Source organism: Polypterus senegalus, chromosome 10 (genome assembly GCF_016835505.1).
Source record: "Polypterus senegalus isolate Bchr_013 chromosome 10, ASM1683550v1, whole genome shotgun sequence".
Taxonomy (NCBI): domain Eukaryota; kingdom Metazoa; phylum Chordata; class Cladistia; order Polypteriformes; family Polypteridae; genus Polypterus; species Polypterus senegalus.
This window is the reverse complement of record NC_053163.1, coordinates 136,479,118-136,494,975: the sequence shown is the minus strand read 5'-3', so window position 1 is coordinate 136,494,975 and position 15,858 is coordinate 136,479,118. Positions and strand designations below refer to the sequence as shown.

The 15,858-nt window shown below is 45.3% G+C and overlaps 1 protein-coding gene across 1 annotated transcript in view; it reads right to left on the bottom strand.

Moving 5' to 3' along the window:
* rgmd (RGM domain family, member D) overlaps window positions 1-15,858 on the bottom strand; it is an 86,283-nt gene that overhangs the window by 52,834 nt on the left and 17,591 nt on the right. The gene's annotated exons all lie outside the window — the stretch shown is intronic.

Genomic DNA, 15,858 nt, shown 5'->3' with positions numbered 1-15,858 from the left:
TCAACTCGTGCAACGCTTGAGCAAGCGGCTGGGATGCGCCAGGTAGAATGGGAAGTGGGACATTTCTTCTGACACTGTATTGCTTGTTCTAATACAAAAGAAAATGAGGTCAGCCGGGTAAAATTAGACACTGGCCTCATGGATGCCAAACTAGTGAGAAGGAACGGCTGGTTTCTATTTGTGCTTTTTGAGTAATGTGGAGAGGAATGGACGCTGGGAAGAGAAAGAACATAAAGTGTGGTGAGTGGGAGAGAAGAGAGAAACTAAATAAAATAAAGTATGGAATAATAACAAGACAATCAGAAAAAGGGAAGGAGGGGGACAACAATGATGGGAAGGTGTTAAAGAATAGGAGGGCAGCAAATACAGAAAAGTTTCAGGATCACAGCAACTGAAGGAGCACTTGGTGGTCTTTTCCATGTTTTTCACTTTCTTTGATTTTAATTTGTTTAGCTTACTACGTTAACTTCTCCCATTCATGGCCGGACAAACCTTTCAACTCTTGCTGTGTACACAGGAATAAAGTCATACCGTAAGCCCCCAAAACCTCTGCAGTCAGCCCCCACTGGCCTCTCCGATGGCTAGAAGGCGACTCTAGGTGTGAGGCAGTGAAAGCGCCAAGCCCCCGACGTGATAAGATCTGCTGATCTCCTCTCAGGCCTGTCAAGCCAGAATGATTGATGCCTGTCAGCAGGGTGTGACGTTTGGTCTTTAAGGGGCCCAAAGACTTGACCTTAACGGTGCCAAACAGGCCTTGTTTTATCAAGCCGAATTCACAGAGCAGTTCAAGGGTAATGTAATATTCATGTGGGACACAGACATGCATTGAAAGCAACCAAAAGCGCGTACTGGCATTTCGGATACATAAAAACAACAGCAACATCGTTTAGAATCAATAGGCCAACCATGTCAAATCAATCATAAAATCATCCAATGCACATGATGTATGGTCAGTCATAGAATCACTGAATCGATATGCCCACAGTGTAAAATCAATTGTGGAATCATTCAATCAATGGGCTCATGATGTCAAATCAATCAGTTTTTATGTAGCCCCTTGTAAGCAAGCACCTTCAGAAGGTGCCATCCCATTAACCAAGTGAGACATTCTGGCCATTCAGTAATTCAGTTTCTGCCATAATAAGCACAGCGTCTCAGTAATATTAAAATGGGGTTAGGGGGAGTTGTTGGCCTACACAGTGCAATCCATCATTGAGAAGGTGTAATAAAATCAAAAGTACCCTGTGTGCTTTGGCTTGGCATTGGTGGGCCTTTTTGTGTGACATTAGCATGTTTTCCCTGAATTCATGAGGGGTTTGTTCAGAATTTTCCTCTGTTTGCATAAAGATATACAGGTAGGTTATTTGAACAAGTACCCCTGTGTTACTAAGGCTTGGTGCACCCGCCTTTGCCTTTTGATGGACTGTTACAGGCCTTCTAGGCCTTTGTGCTGAAAGTGCAGTTACAGAAAATGGATGGATTGCTAAGTGGAAAATGATAGACCATACATTCATTCATTCTTTCATTCATTCATTCGTTGGCAGGATGGTACACTCATCCATCCATTTGCTGAGGCTATTTAATCAGATTTATGTATCAGAGTCTACCACAGCAGCTCCAGGTGCCAGGCAGAATCCAGTGCTAGATAAAGTGTCAATTTCTTTGATGCCACCAGTCATGTACACCCACGATCACTCATGGCAGCCAAGTTTAGCATTACCAAATGATCAGACATGTGAAGAAAACAGGAGAAAAACACACAGCTTAATATAATAATCCTTATATATAATTTGATACTATCTGTATGTATGGCGCTCGCGTCAATAACTCGACTCAATACAAGCTAGAACCATGCAATGGGACTCTGCCTCTGTAGTTAGAACATAGCGTGGCAAACGCGGACGCAGAGTTGCATGATTAGCTAAGAATGTTCGAATGCTTCAGTGACGCCGCTGGATGGCCGAGTATAGTAAGTTGGTGTTGGTTCGAGCAGATAACAGTAAGTTTGGTTGGTTTTTGGAACATTGGTTTGGTGGGGCGTACTTTCCAGGACTAACATCGTTGACTGACTTAAACCCTTTGACAGCTCCAGAACCATAAGTAATTTAGAACGTATCGCCATTTGCTTGGTACGTCGAAATCTATCTTTGGGCAGTTCGGTTTTGGCATCCGTCCTTCTGACATCTATTGGCAAACTGAGTAATGACGGCTGGGTATTAACAACGGTGATTGTTAAAATTTTAGCTAATCTCAGATCTAAAATGACCATGCCACCATAATTATTACTCCGACTCTGATTAGAGTCGTAAAATACGGTTTATTTTGAAAATTTGTTTGCCGGAAAAAATCAAATGAGGTGTGCCGAAGAGCTGAGTTCATGTCTCGCAGCCCCGTTTAAAAAGGAAGCTCTTCATTACATCGGCCGAAAAGGTCTATTTTAAGTACAAATCAGTGCCACGATAACAAAATCATTTCAAGGACATCAAAAAACAAATAATTCTTTGCAGAGAAAGTATGGATTTCACAAATGTAGAATTTGTAGCCCGATTAGATCTGGCTCCCAGTCGTTATATATATTATATTACAGTGCCTTTCTGGTCAATATATAGCTGGAAGTAGTACCCAAAGAAAATACAAAAGGAGACATGGAGGTGAAGTCGTAGACACCATATAAACTGACCAGAAAGGAATACAAATTTCTGGAGCTTTGAGACAGCAGTGTGTGACTACAGTAAAATAATATTAGATTAGTTTAGATTAGATAATAAGTGGCACTGTGATAATGCTATTGCCTTGCAGAAAGGAAACCAGGGTTCAAGCTCCAGGTTCTTCCTGCAAGGAGTTTGCTTGTTCTCCCTGTGTCCACGGGGCCCTGGGGTTTCCTCCAGGGCTCTGCCTTCCTCCAGTGTCAAATAACAATCAGGTTATGTGGACTGGTGATGCCCGATTGGCTGCTGGAGAGTGTGACTGTGTGTTCACCCTGCAATGTTCATTATGTTCAATATAATATAATATAATATAATATAATATAATATAATATAATATAATATAATATAATATGTAAACTTCTATGTGTGGAAGTGTGTATGTGTCTGTCCGACTCCGAAGTGGGAGGGGGAGTCGGGCAAAGGGCTCCAACTCTGAGGATATCCAAGTGAGGCCAGCACATCTGCAAAACAAAAAATCTGAAGAGTGAGTCACTCACTTCTCTGCTATTACAGAATTGTGGTGAGCACATCGGCAAAACGGTATACCTTTTACTGTTCCCCCCGCTAATACACAAGCGAGGCGAGCACGTCGGCAAAGCGAAACCTCCAAAGAAAGAGAAAGACACTTTGTCGCTATTACAGAAACAAGGCAAGCGCATTGGCAAAATGGTATCCCTTTTACTTTTCCTCCTGCTGCTAATACACAAACGAGGCGAGCACTTCGGCAAAAACGATCTCATTATCTGTCGTCACCACCAAAACACCTATTCACATCTGCGTCTTTCAAGAAGTATTTATTTCTTCTTAATTTCTGAATTCCTTTCTCACCATTTTCCATTCCTATTCTTACACCGCCGTATGCTACTGGCTTCGCTAGTATAATATAATATAATATACTGTAAGATGGCATGATAATGCATTGGATAGAACTTCTGCTTCTTAGTTTAAATCTCCTGCCTGGGTGGATGAAGAAGCCACTGATTTTGAGCCTTCTGCATTTTGGGATCAACAAACTTGCGTTGGGTCCTCTAAATGCACTTTAAGACTTCAAAATCTACATAAAATATATATTTTTTATTTTTATATTGTTTAAACTAACAAACCTAAACATTGCTTAATTAACATCACCCCTGTCTGTTTTTAATTGGCTGATGGGAAGAATGAAAAAGTGCACCAAAACCACTGGAAGTCACATAAGTTAAAAAAATAGGCAGGTGAAAAAAAAACTGGTTCTGGAGAAGTGAATATAGAGAGAAAAGAAAAAACTGGAGTGAGGCAATGGAGATAAAGGCAAATCAAATGAGCTTAAGTAGAGCGAAAACTCCAATGTGAATGAAATACTCATTTTTATGTGTGAGTATACATGAAAACAGCACCGATTTCATGTAATTATTAGGACAATCACATAATTCATCATTAAGAGTGCTGTGCTCTGGTGCCCAAATTGCTATTGTCAGCGCACCCACATTCCACTTCCTATAGTAACCATGAACTTCGGCACCTCATCATGAAGCATTTTGAGCTACATCTTTTATGAAAATGTGCTATATAAATAAATGTTGTTGTTATCATTAACAAACAGAGCACTGCCTGAATTGGACTAACATTCAGTTCAATTGAGTTTATTTTTGTATAGTGCTCTTCATTGAGTACGGCTGCAAGATCGAAGGTAAAATGGACATAAAAATATGACTATAAAATGCAAGTATAGATTTTACACATTAATAATTACATAAGTAATCTAGGGCGGCACGGTGGTTCGCTTCCCGGGTCCTCCCTGCGTGGAGTTTGCATGTTCTCCCCGTGTCTGCGTGGGTTTCCTCCCACAGTCCAAAGACATGCAGGTTAGGTGGATTGGCGATTCTAAATTGGCCCTAGTGTGTGCTTGGTGTGTTTGTGTGTGTCCTGCGGTGGGTTGGCACCCTGCTCAGGATTGGTTCCTGCCTTGTGCCCTGTGTTGGCTGGGATTGGCTCCAGCAGACCCCTGTGACCCTGTATTCGGATTCAGCGGGTTAGACAATGGATGGATGGATAAGTAATCTACAGTATCTATCTATCTATCTATCTATCTATCTATCTATCTATCTATCTATCTATCTATCTATCTATCTATCTATCTATCTATCTATCTATCTATCTATCTATCTATCTATCTATCTATGTTTTTGTTAGGTGACATGCTGAGTGAATTTATTCACACTTTTGTTAAACGACACCTTGAAGGAAGCTGACTTAAGCTGAAAACCTCCAAGAGAACCAAGCTGAAAGTGAAAGAGGCTTGGCAGCAGGGTCCTGTATTTCCTTTGATAATCAAAAATCCTTTTATTATACTGATTTCAGCTTAGGGCTGAATTTAGGGAATGAGAAACAAGTAATTGTTTCTTCTTTAAAGAAAAACACTTCATTCTTCAGTCAAACCCCACAGGTGGTGCCTGAGAAATGACAGCCCCTATTGAGGGTGGTACAGGCCAGCGCTATTGTCGATCTCCTATTTTTTTCAGTTGTGAAATTAAGGGCTTGTACCAGCTGTGGCTTCTTTCTTCTTCTTGAACAAATGCCGATGAAGTGTCTTTTAAAGCCCAGTGCTTTTGAAAAGGAGGTGTGTAACCTAAACCCAGTCTTGAGGCCCCCTTTGTGTTCATGGGGACGACCAAAGCCCTTTACACGGTTTGCAGGTTTGACACGGGTGAGCTACGCTGACCTTTGACCCCGGAGCCTGCACCTGAGCTAAGGTATGACAACACAGAGCATGAAGCCCATTGAAGGTCAGAGATAAGGTGGATTGGTTTACACCCTACGGAGGATGTTCATTTTTGAGATTAGGCTACTAACAACACACTGCTTACTTCTTCCCATTCTTTAATGAGACCCCCCTCCACCCCCCACCAATAAAGCTTTTAAAACAGTAGCTTGAAAAAAAGCAAGTTGAAGCCGTGAGAAAGCAATCTTATTCTTATTTGAGAAAACATATTTTTCAGTTGTTAAATGGTGGGTTTGTACCAGCTGGGCTGCACAAAGGCTCCCTAACATTCTTTCTGCCTGTACAAATAGAATGACATGGAGGTACTGCAGGAGAATGGGAGTGCTGACAGTGCTTAGGACTTTTACCTCACAGCCCCAAGCACATGGGTCATGATTTCAGGTTAGCCATTGAGTGTATTCGTGTTCTCTTAGTATGTATATCTTGGTTTTCGGTTATTTCTTTTTTAATCTACAACTATCTCACCCAAGTATTTGTGAAGGAAGAAAGAATTAGAATAGCCCATGCAGAAGTAAAAGCAAACTATGAGTTCATAGATTTTAAAATACCTTATAGATTAGTACAGGGGTCGGCAACCTTTCAGCAGTGTTATGCAGAACTTTTTATAATGTTATTCCACGTGCCGACATAATTGTACTAATTTTGTTATATATAGTATCAAAACTGGCCAGCTATAATGGGCTTCAAAGGTATATCTAGTCTAAATATATAAAATCCTAAGCCTAAAAGTGCAATGATTATGTGCAATGATTTTATGTGACGTTTTAATGTCACATTTTTTGACACACTTTAAATTGGGCTTATTTTAAAACCTACATATATATATATATATATATATATATATATATATATATATATATATATATATATTGTCAGGGATGCCAGGGGCTATGACCCGGCGGGGCGCCAGGAGGGACGGAAGAGGGTCAGAGCCCTGCCTGACCACGTGGGGTTCGCCTTCCGGGTTGCTTTGGGAGCCACGGGTCAAGGGCTTGGAAGCTCTTCCCTGTAGGGGCCCGTGGCCACCGCCAGGAGGCGCCCAATGCCTTGGGACTTGTTTCCCCAGCCCTCCTGCCACACCAGGAAGTGCTGGGGAAGATTTATGGCGCCGGAGAGCAGCGGGAGGACAGCCGGCATTTCCGCCACACTTGGGCGTGGCCAGAAGATTGCCGGGAACACCTGGGGCTCATCCGGGTCCTCCATAAAAGGGGCCGTCTCCCTTCATTCAGGGCTGGAGTCGGGTGGAAGCAGGACGAAGCTCAGGAGGAGAGTGGAGGCGGCCCGAAGACAAGGCATTGTGGCCAGGACTGTTTGGATTTGGGGTTTGTGCACGTGACTGAGGTCTGAGTGACCATTGGCTGGGGTCTTAGTGACCTATTATTGTAAATATTCTGTAAATAAACGTGTGGTGGTTTGAAAACAACATGTCCGCCTGTCTGTGCCCGGGTACCGTTCACATCTGGCGTAGTCGGCAGGATGCTCCGCCTGTTACAAGGCGGAGACCTGTACAAAAAAATATTGTTGTGGACGGCCCGGTGCAGCAGGGGACCCCACCCACGTACCGCGGGTGCTGCGTGCACACAGCCCGCGGTAAAGAACCCCACGGACCGCCAGGGGTCCGCAGGAGGGCCGTTATTCCCTGAAGCGGGCGGGCGGCGTGCATTGGAAGAGTGCAGCGGTCTCCAACGAGCGCGCCGTTGCTGGAGGCGCCCGGGACGGCATGGCGTCCGGAGAGGCCACGCCGAGGACGTTTCCTCGGTTTGACGGGACCTGGGAGGTGAGTTCCCTGCCTATCGGCAGCCGGCCCTTGGGGGCGGGCGTGTTTTGTTTTCCAGGCAGGGACCTCCAGGATCCGCGTCCGTGGCGGGCGCATGCTGGTTTGCGGGGCTCCGGCAGCACAGCGGCAGCCGCGAGGGCTGCGAAGGAGGAGACGCTGCAGCTCGAGGCGCTGGCAACAGCAAGGCTGCCGGCAAGCACGTCGCCGCCGCAGAAAGGGAGCCAAGATGGCCGCGGACCGGAAGTCCCTCCCCCTGACAGGCACGCGATTGGGCGGTGTGTCTTGCGTGCCCGCCGATGACTGTAGAGAGGCGGGACCAGGGAATGTCCATCACGGGCAGGGGGGAGACCCGATTGGGCGGAGGAGAAGGCCCACAGGAAGTGGCGGCGTCGGAGGCCGACAGTCAGGTAGGCTCCGCGTCGGTTAACTTCCTGTCTTTGCCGGCTGCTTTGGCGGAGCTGGAGGCGTCCCTTCAGCCCGCCGGGCAGCGTGTGTTACAGGTGCTATGTGCCCTCCGGGCTGAGGTGCTGGTACTGGAGAGGAAGGCGCTCGCGGCGCTGAGAACGTTTCTATCGACGACGGGACGGCGCGACGCTGGAATCTCCAGCCGGAGAGGTACAGCGGAGACGGTGAGTACAGCCGACTCCGTAAAGCATATGGGAGGGTCTGCTGAAAAAGGCTGTGAAGACAATGAGCAGTTCCGAGTAAGCAGCCCTCCGACAGGAGTGCGGCGCCGCGGACTGCATGCGCTGGCGAGGGGAGTCCGAGAGGACGCTGAAGGGACACGGGCTGCTAAGTGCCCCGGGTCCTAGCGCCCTCCGCCCCGAGTCGGCTGCGGTCTTGCTCCGCACTATAGGGACGCAGACGGGACAGAGGCGCCTTTTATTCCATAAGGAGTCTCAAACCGTCATGGCGTCCCAGAGTGAAGGGAGGAATAATAGGCTGGGTGCCGATTCCTCCGATATGTTACGGACGCAGACGGGAAAGGGGCTCGTGTTGAGTATCTGGAGCCGCATATCGTCAAGCGTCCAAAGTAAAGGGAGGATTAAGAGGCTGGGTGCGATTCCTCCGATAAGGTGAGAGCGTTGCTGGGTGCAGCGCTGGCTGGCTGCCTCTGGGAGAGCAGAGGGAATCCCTGAGGCCGGCGGAGAGAGCGGGCGGTGCCGGCGACTCCATCGTCGAGAGGACACGGAAGCGCGGAGAGGGTGCCGATCAGGCAAGTGCGGGGTGCGGTTGGAGGAACGCTGCCCGTGCGTGCACGAGCTGGGTGCTTTGGCAGCGGTTCTGCCCTGTGTTCTCTTTGTAGGGACGGACCCGGGCGAGTTGAAGGAACCCCTTCGTGGCGGAACAGCCCTCTGATGTCGGGCCGTCTGCAGAAGGATCTCTCTGTCGGTGCGCAGGTGCGCTCGCAGCTGGAGGAGCCAACGGGGGAACGAGTGGCTCAGAACAAAGGGGCGTGGAGGTCCCGGAGGGGGTGCCTACCGAGGAGGCCCCGGGGTGCCGGTAAAAGGGGGGAGCACAACCTGTGCGAGGCACAGGGATGCACCATGGGTTGGTGCGCAGATTGTGTCTCCGCCCCTGTCCCTGCTAGGAGTGCGGGGCGGACCCGGCTATCCTCGAGTGGGACCCGTTTGGGCTCTGCTGCCCTCGGGGACGGGTCGCTCTTACCCACGAGTGGTCTTCGCTGGCTGTGGGGCACTGTCAGGGATGCCAGGGGCTATGACCCGGCCGGGCGCCAGGAGGGACCGGAAGAGGGTCAGAGCCCTGCCTGGACCACGTGGGGTTCGCCTTCCGGGTTGCTTTGGGAGCCACGGGTCAAGGGCTTGGAAGCTCTTCCCTGTAGGGGCCCGTGGCCACCGCCAGGAGGCGCCCAATGCCTTGGGACTTGTTTCCCCAGCACTCCTGCCACACCAGGAAGTGCTGGGGGGAAGATTTATGACGGCGCCCGGAGAGCAGCCGGGAGGACAGCCGGCATTTCCGCCACACTTGGGCGTGGCCAGAAGATTGCCGGGAACACCTGGGGCTCATCCGGGTCCTCCATAAAAGGGGCCGTCTCCCTTCATTCAGGGCTGGAGTCGGGTGGAAGCAGGACGAAGCTCAGGAGGAGAGTGGAGGCGGCCCGAAGACAAGGCATTGTGGCCAGGACTGTTTGGATTTGGGGTTTGTGCACGTGACTGAGGTCTGAGTGACCATTGGCTGGGGTCTTAGTGACCTATTATTGTAAATATTCTGTAAATAAGCGTGTGGTGGTTTGAAAACAACATGTCCGCCTGTCTGTGCCGGGTGCCGTTCACAATATATATATATATATATATATATATATATACTGTATATATATATGTTTGGTATCATCCATCCATCCATTTTCTAACCCACCGAATCCGAATACAGGGTCACGGGGGTCTGCTGGAGTCAATCCCAGCCAACACAGGGCACAAGGCAGGAACCAACCCACCGCAGGACATATTTGGTATCATTCTTTTTAGAATTTATAAAACTTTAATGTGATGCTGTTAGATTTTCAGATTCTCATTCCATTTTTAAATTATAAACTAAAAAATGTAAAGAATTCACATCCCACAAGATGAGACTTAACCACACATGGGGCTGGAAATAAAAGACAAAGAGTAGGACAGCTGCTGCACAGGTTTTTAAATGTTCAAAGCACCACACGAGATGCAGATCATGCTGCACGGCAGCAGTAGCAGGTCACCACTGATCGAGCAAAGAGGAGGTAAAAAAATAAAATTGGATTTGTTTCCCATTGTATCACCATTTAAGAGGGGGTTTCGGATGAGCGACCACATCTCCTTGGGGGTGCATTCAAACCCCCTCTTCACAATGCGAGCAGTAGAGACGCAAAGTGGTTGGCATGTAGTGCAGTCCGGGGGGGTTGGCAAGTTTAAGCGAGCAGGGGGTGAACCCCCTAATATCATTATATTATATATTTCTGAAGCCTATTATAACTTATATTATTGGTCATTCAATATTTTAAAATACATAGGATCATATGTGAAAAGAATGTTTTATCAATTTTTTTATAACTACATTTGGTGGCTTTATTTTTGGTTCCAATTATTTGACTAAAATAAATAGTTTTTTTCTTAAAGCCAGAAACAGCCCTTTTTATAGCTTCACTTTTCTCATCAGAGTTTTTAAATATGGGCTGATGTTTAGTTTGATAATGTCTTTGTACACTTGACAAACGACACATGACACTTTCACAGCATAACACGCACATTTTAACTTACCATGGCCTGCACTGAACACAAGGTTTCCCTTTAAATGTGAGTAGCATGCGCAAAACGTAGGTGGGGATGAGGAGCGTGAACACATGCGGTATAATCAAAATATAAAAACAAGAGGTTTCTTTTAACGTACCACGACCTGCGCTGAATACATGGTTTCCATTTACATGTGAGTCGCATACGTAAAACATAGGTGAGGGTGCGAACGCTGTAATTAAAATAAATTTTTTTACTGTTGTGGCGAGTGCTTGGGGGTGGTACCCAGCTGGGACGCCCAGGAGGACTGGAGGAGGGCTTACGCCTCCTCCTGACCACGAGGGGGCGACCGCCCTGGTGGCTTTGGGGACCATGGGAACATAGCTTAGAAGATCAACCCGCCAGGGTGCGCCCCAATGCCTGAGAGCCCTGGCCCTCAGCACTTCCCCCACACCCGGAAGTGCTGGGGGGAAGAAGACCAGGGACACCCAGAGTGCCTCTGGGTGCACAGCCGGTACTGTTGCCACACTTGGGAGTGCTGGCGGAAGCTAATCGGGAGGCACCTGGAGCACATCCAGGTGATTATAAAAGGGGTCGTCTCCCTCCATTCGATGGTTTGAGTCGGGATGAAGCAAGACAAAGCTCAGGAGGAGAGGAGTGGAGGTGGACCAGAGAAAGAGAGGCATTGTAAGGCCTGGACTTTGGGGGAGTTTTGGGGTTGTGTGTGGCACTTTATTTGTAAATACTGTAAATAAACGTGTGTTGGGTGAACTAACGATGTCTGCCTGTCTATAGCCAGTTACCACATTATATTTTAACTCAATCAGAGTGCCATTGAAAATCGTTCCGCGTGTCAAGCATGTGTTCCGTAGGTTGCCAACCCCTGGATTAGTAAATCCACCAGATTTTATGGGATTTTTACAGATTATATTGAAAAAAATGGAGGATGTCATCTATAAACTTTTATTAGGCACATCTGAGCCATCTCTTCAGAAAGGAGAAATATCTGAGGATGGAAAAAATTGCAAAGATGGCTCCAATCTTCAAGAAGCGAGACAAATGGATCTCGGCAATTACAGACCAATGCAAAATTATGGAAACTACATAAGAAATAAGTTAGAAAAGTACCAATATGAAAATAACATACTGAATAACAGCCATGATAAATTTATGAAGAGAGGGTCCTGCCAAACCCATCTTAGATTTTTTTGAACAGTCAACTGCAATTGTTGACAAAAGGAAAAGAAAATATTTAGTTACACTTTCAAAAAGCTTTTTACTCAGTGTTACACTGAAGATTCATTCTAAAACTAGAAGCTGTAGACTTCAGAAGTAACCAAAAAACTGGATCAAAAGTTGATTAAAAAACAGGAGGCAAAGAGTACCATTTAGTGGAGAAAGCTTCATGTAGAGTGAGGACATCAGTAGTGTGCCTCATGATCTGTCCTTGGTCCATTATTTTGTCTGATTTGTATTAATTGAGAGATTGAGGAAAGACTCAGTGTCTGGACTTGCGAGTGTCGTGATAAAAACCAACATCCAGGTCTTTAATGACGTCTTATGCAGAGCCATCAGCAGTGTGTCTGTCTGCGGAGAGCTTCAAACTTGTCGGGAGGTTTACTTATTTTGGCAGTGGCATTCATGTCTCTGGTGACTAACTATAAAGTCAGTAAATGGATTGGGAGAGCATGGGGGGTCATGAGGCGTTGGAAAGGGGTGTGTGGCGCTCCCGATATCTATGCAAAAGGATGAAGGTCCAAGTCTTTAGAGTCCTGGTGTTTCCTATTTTGCTGTATAGTTGCGAGATATGGATGCTGTCCAGTGACCTGAGAGGAAGACTGGACTCCTTCAGTATTGTGTCTCCTCAGAGAATCCTTGGGTACTGCTGGTTTGACTTTATGTCGAATGACCGGTTGCTCATGGAGTCCACATTGTGAAGGGGAGTCAGTTACGGCACTACAGCCATGTGGCGTGATTCCACGAGGGTGATCTGGCTTACAGGATACTCATTGTCGAGGACCCGAGCAGCTGGACCAGGCCAAGGGGACACTCACGTAACACTTGGCTGCAACAGTTAGATGGCCATTTCCAGAGGGTGGGACTGGACCACGTGTCTGCCTAGGGTGTTGCCAATCAGGATCCTGAGCTGTTTCATTGTGTGGTGGATGCGGTAACGTGCTGTACCAGTACATGCTCCCCAACCTGACCTGATTCCAGTATAGTTAGTAAACTTGTATATTTCACAAATCACACAAAAACTGGAGGAATGGCAGATGATGATGAGGCAGCAAAAAGATTTCAAGACCAAGCTTCAAAACTGGGCTAACACTTGCAAGAAAACTGCAAAGTTCTACTTGTGGGTAAAAGGAACAAAAATTATAAACATAAGATGGGAGACTCTGGCCTACAGGAAGCAAACTCTTAAAGGGATTTAGGGGCTTGTGTTGACACAACATCTTCATCATTATAGCAATGTTCAGAAGCCATTAAAAAGGTAAATAAAATGTTAGGCGACATCGTAAAAACTGCTGAATTTAAATCAATGGACAGTATGCTGAGATTATTATTATTGGACTATTGAGATTGAATGCAGAGTACTGTGTGCAATTCTGCTCTCCATAGTACAAAAAAGACACAGCAGCACTTGGATCTGTGCAGAGGAGAGCAACTAAGTTGCATCCCAGGACTTTAAGACATGTCCTACTTGACAGGCTCAGAGAATTAGACCTCTTTAGTCTCGAGAAGAGGTGACTGCATGAGGACCTAATCCAAGTCTTCAAAACCCGAAATGGCATTGATAGAGCAGATCCAGCAGAACAGTGGAGAGAGCACCAGTGGAATTTAAGAGGAAGTGCATTTAGAATTGAAGCCAAGATGAACTTCTATACACAAAGAGTTGTGGGAATCGGGAACAAGCTACAGAGTTGAAGAAGAAACCTTTAATAAATATCGGGATGAGATATTCGGACAGCATACCAATGAGCTAAATGAATGAGCTTGATGGGCTGAATGGCCTCCTCTTGTTTGTCAAATTCCCTATGTTCTTACGTTAGGATGATTGGCAACTCCAAAGTGGTTTCCAATGTGAGTATACCCTGTAAAGGACTCATGCCCCATCTGTAGCTGGTCCCAGTTTGAGATGTGAGTGGGTTAGGCTGTGGCACCTCATGACTCCCAAATAATAGTTTTACTACGTGGCACTGCCTAGTTGAAGCTGAAGCAGCGACCTCACAGGTCTCAGACTTCTGGATTTACATCCGAGTAAACAACTTTGTGGCTATCTTGACTCTGTATGTGTTTTTCTTCCATCACCCTAGAATATTAAGTTAATTGTCATCACTAAATTGGCCTGGCATGAGAAAGTGTGCCCTTTGATATACTGGTCCCCACTTCCAGGAACAGTTTCTGCTTTTCATTTTTTTTAGAATTAGAATTAAAAGGATTTAATTAGTGGATGAATTGATTAATGGATTGTGGACCAGATGAAAGAACAGGGTGGAATGTTCTAGGAGAAGCATCATAGGACAGAAAGTAAACAACATGAGAAGATAACAAAGAGAAAAAGCACAGTCAATCTATCCATCCATTTACAGAGTCATGGGGTATAATTAATAATGTCAGTAAAATTGATAAAGAATATATGGGAAGTATAGAGTGAGGGGCTCATCACTACAGGAGGGTTTCAGAGTAGAATTGGTGCTTCTGTAGATTGAGAGGAGCTGGCTGAAGAGTTTGGGGCCTGTAAGCGGGATGTCCCATTGAAGCCTCAAGCAGGATTTGTATGAGACATGGCCCAGTGGAAGAAGACCCAGGATACAATGGAGGATTATATCCCTTGGCCACTCTGGCCACTTTTGGGAATTCTTAATGAAAGATTAGCAGAATTTACTGAGCGATGATAAATGATATGTGGGGTGGGGAAAAGAAAGAGAAAGTGAGCTGTATCAGGATGTGGCATATAAGAAATATATGGAATATTAGGATCTAGATAAAAGGGCTTGTGAGAGAATTTAAAATCATTTTTAAAAAATACAGCAAGGAAAGAAAGTTATTCAGACGGGGGATACCATTCCGGCATACCCAGGGCCAAGAATTAAAATAATGGGAAGTGTTTTGTGTCTATAACTATGACTAGCTTGGCTTGAAGGTGAAACCTCAGGGATACGGAAAGAAACCTCTGTCACGTCATTAAGCTTTAAACATTGCCCACAATGAATCTTTAATTATTATTGGGCATTGGCAGAGTTTTAAAAACAGCTTCAGATGACTGCAGAGTAGTTGCAAATGAACAAACTGCATGTGGTAAGTTTGAACAACAGAATGCAGAAAGTTGTATCTGATGGGAAGAACTGGCAATAGCCTCCAAGTTAGATGAACCTTCCAGACACGCTTTGAATCTGCCAAGATTGTCTACAAAAAATAAAGCAGATGTGAAAGTATCCCAAAAATCTCAAAACATGCAGGAGGTAAACCAAATAATTCTTTATAATCAAGACTAAAGGCAGAACTAAAACAAGCTTGAAATGGTGCATAAAATAATCCAGCAGTCTCTTGATTAGCAATGGTTACATGGATAAGTGGCCAACGTGAACTGACTGAGAACTTCAAAGGTGACACCAGAGTTCTGAAATACAATAGTTCTTCTTTTGCCTTAAAGTCAGAATAGATGTGATACAGAAGATAGCATTAGGCTCATGGAGGGGTGGATTCTATTCTGGGATAAATGGTGCCAGCCCTGATACCATAAACACACAACCATAAAGGGCCAGCGTGCATTTGCCGATTAATTTTATTCACACGTCTCTGAGGTTGTGCAGGAAAATTACATCACCCTGAGAAAAACCCATGCAGACCCAGGGAGATCACGCAAACGTTTAATGACCAGGTATGGGATTCTAATCCTGGACCACTGACTACTGTGCCACCCTTTATCATTATCTGCAATCAAAATGTTTCATGTAGTGTATACTAGAAAATATTGCAAAGTGCTGAAAAAATATACCAGCAATTAGAAAATTTTAAAATGGCAAAAATCATCAGAGAAGAACTAATTAAAAATTGAACAAGGAATTAATTAAGACTGCAATGATTTACACCTACCGTTAGTGATGAGTGAAACAATTTGTCCAAAACTGAATTTGCAGTGAAACTCAATTTTTCATTTTGCAAAATAGAAAAAAAAATAGAAAAATAAATGTCATTTCTCATCCAGTGGAATTTGCACCAATCACTCAACAGGAAAGGCATTTAGTTACAGCCAGAAATCATTTTCTTGATTTAATTTCTGCATGCATCTGCCTGTCATTTAGTACTTAAATAAGAATCCCTAGTGAAAAAGAAAATACTGGAAGTGTGTGTATATCATCAGATAGGACAGACAGTTGCTAG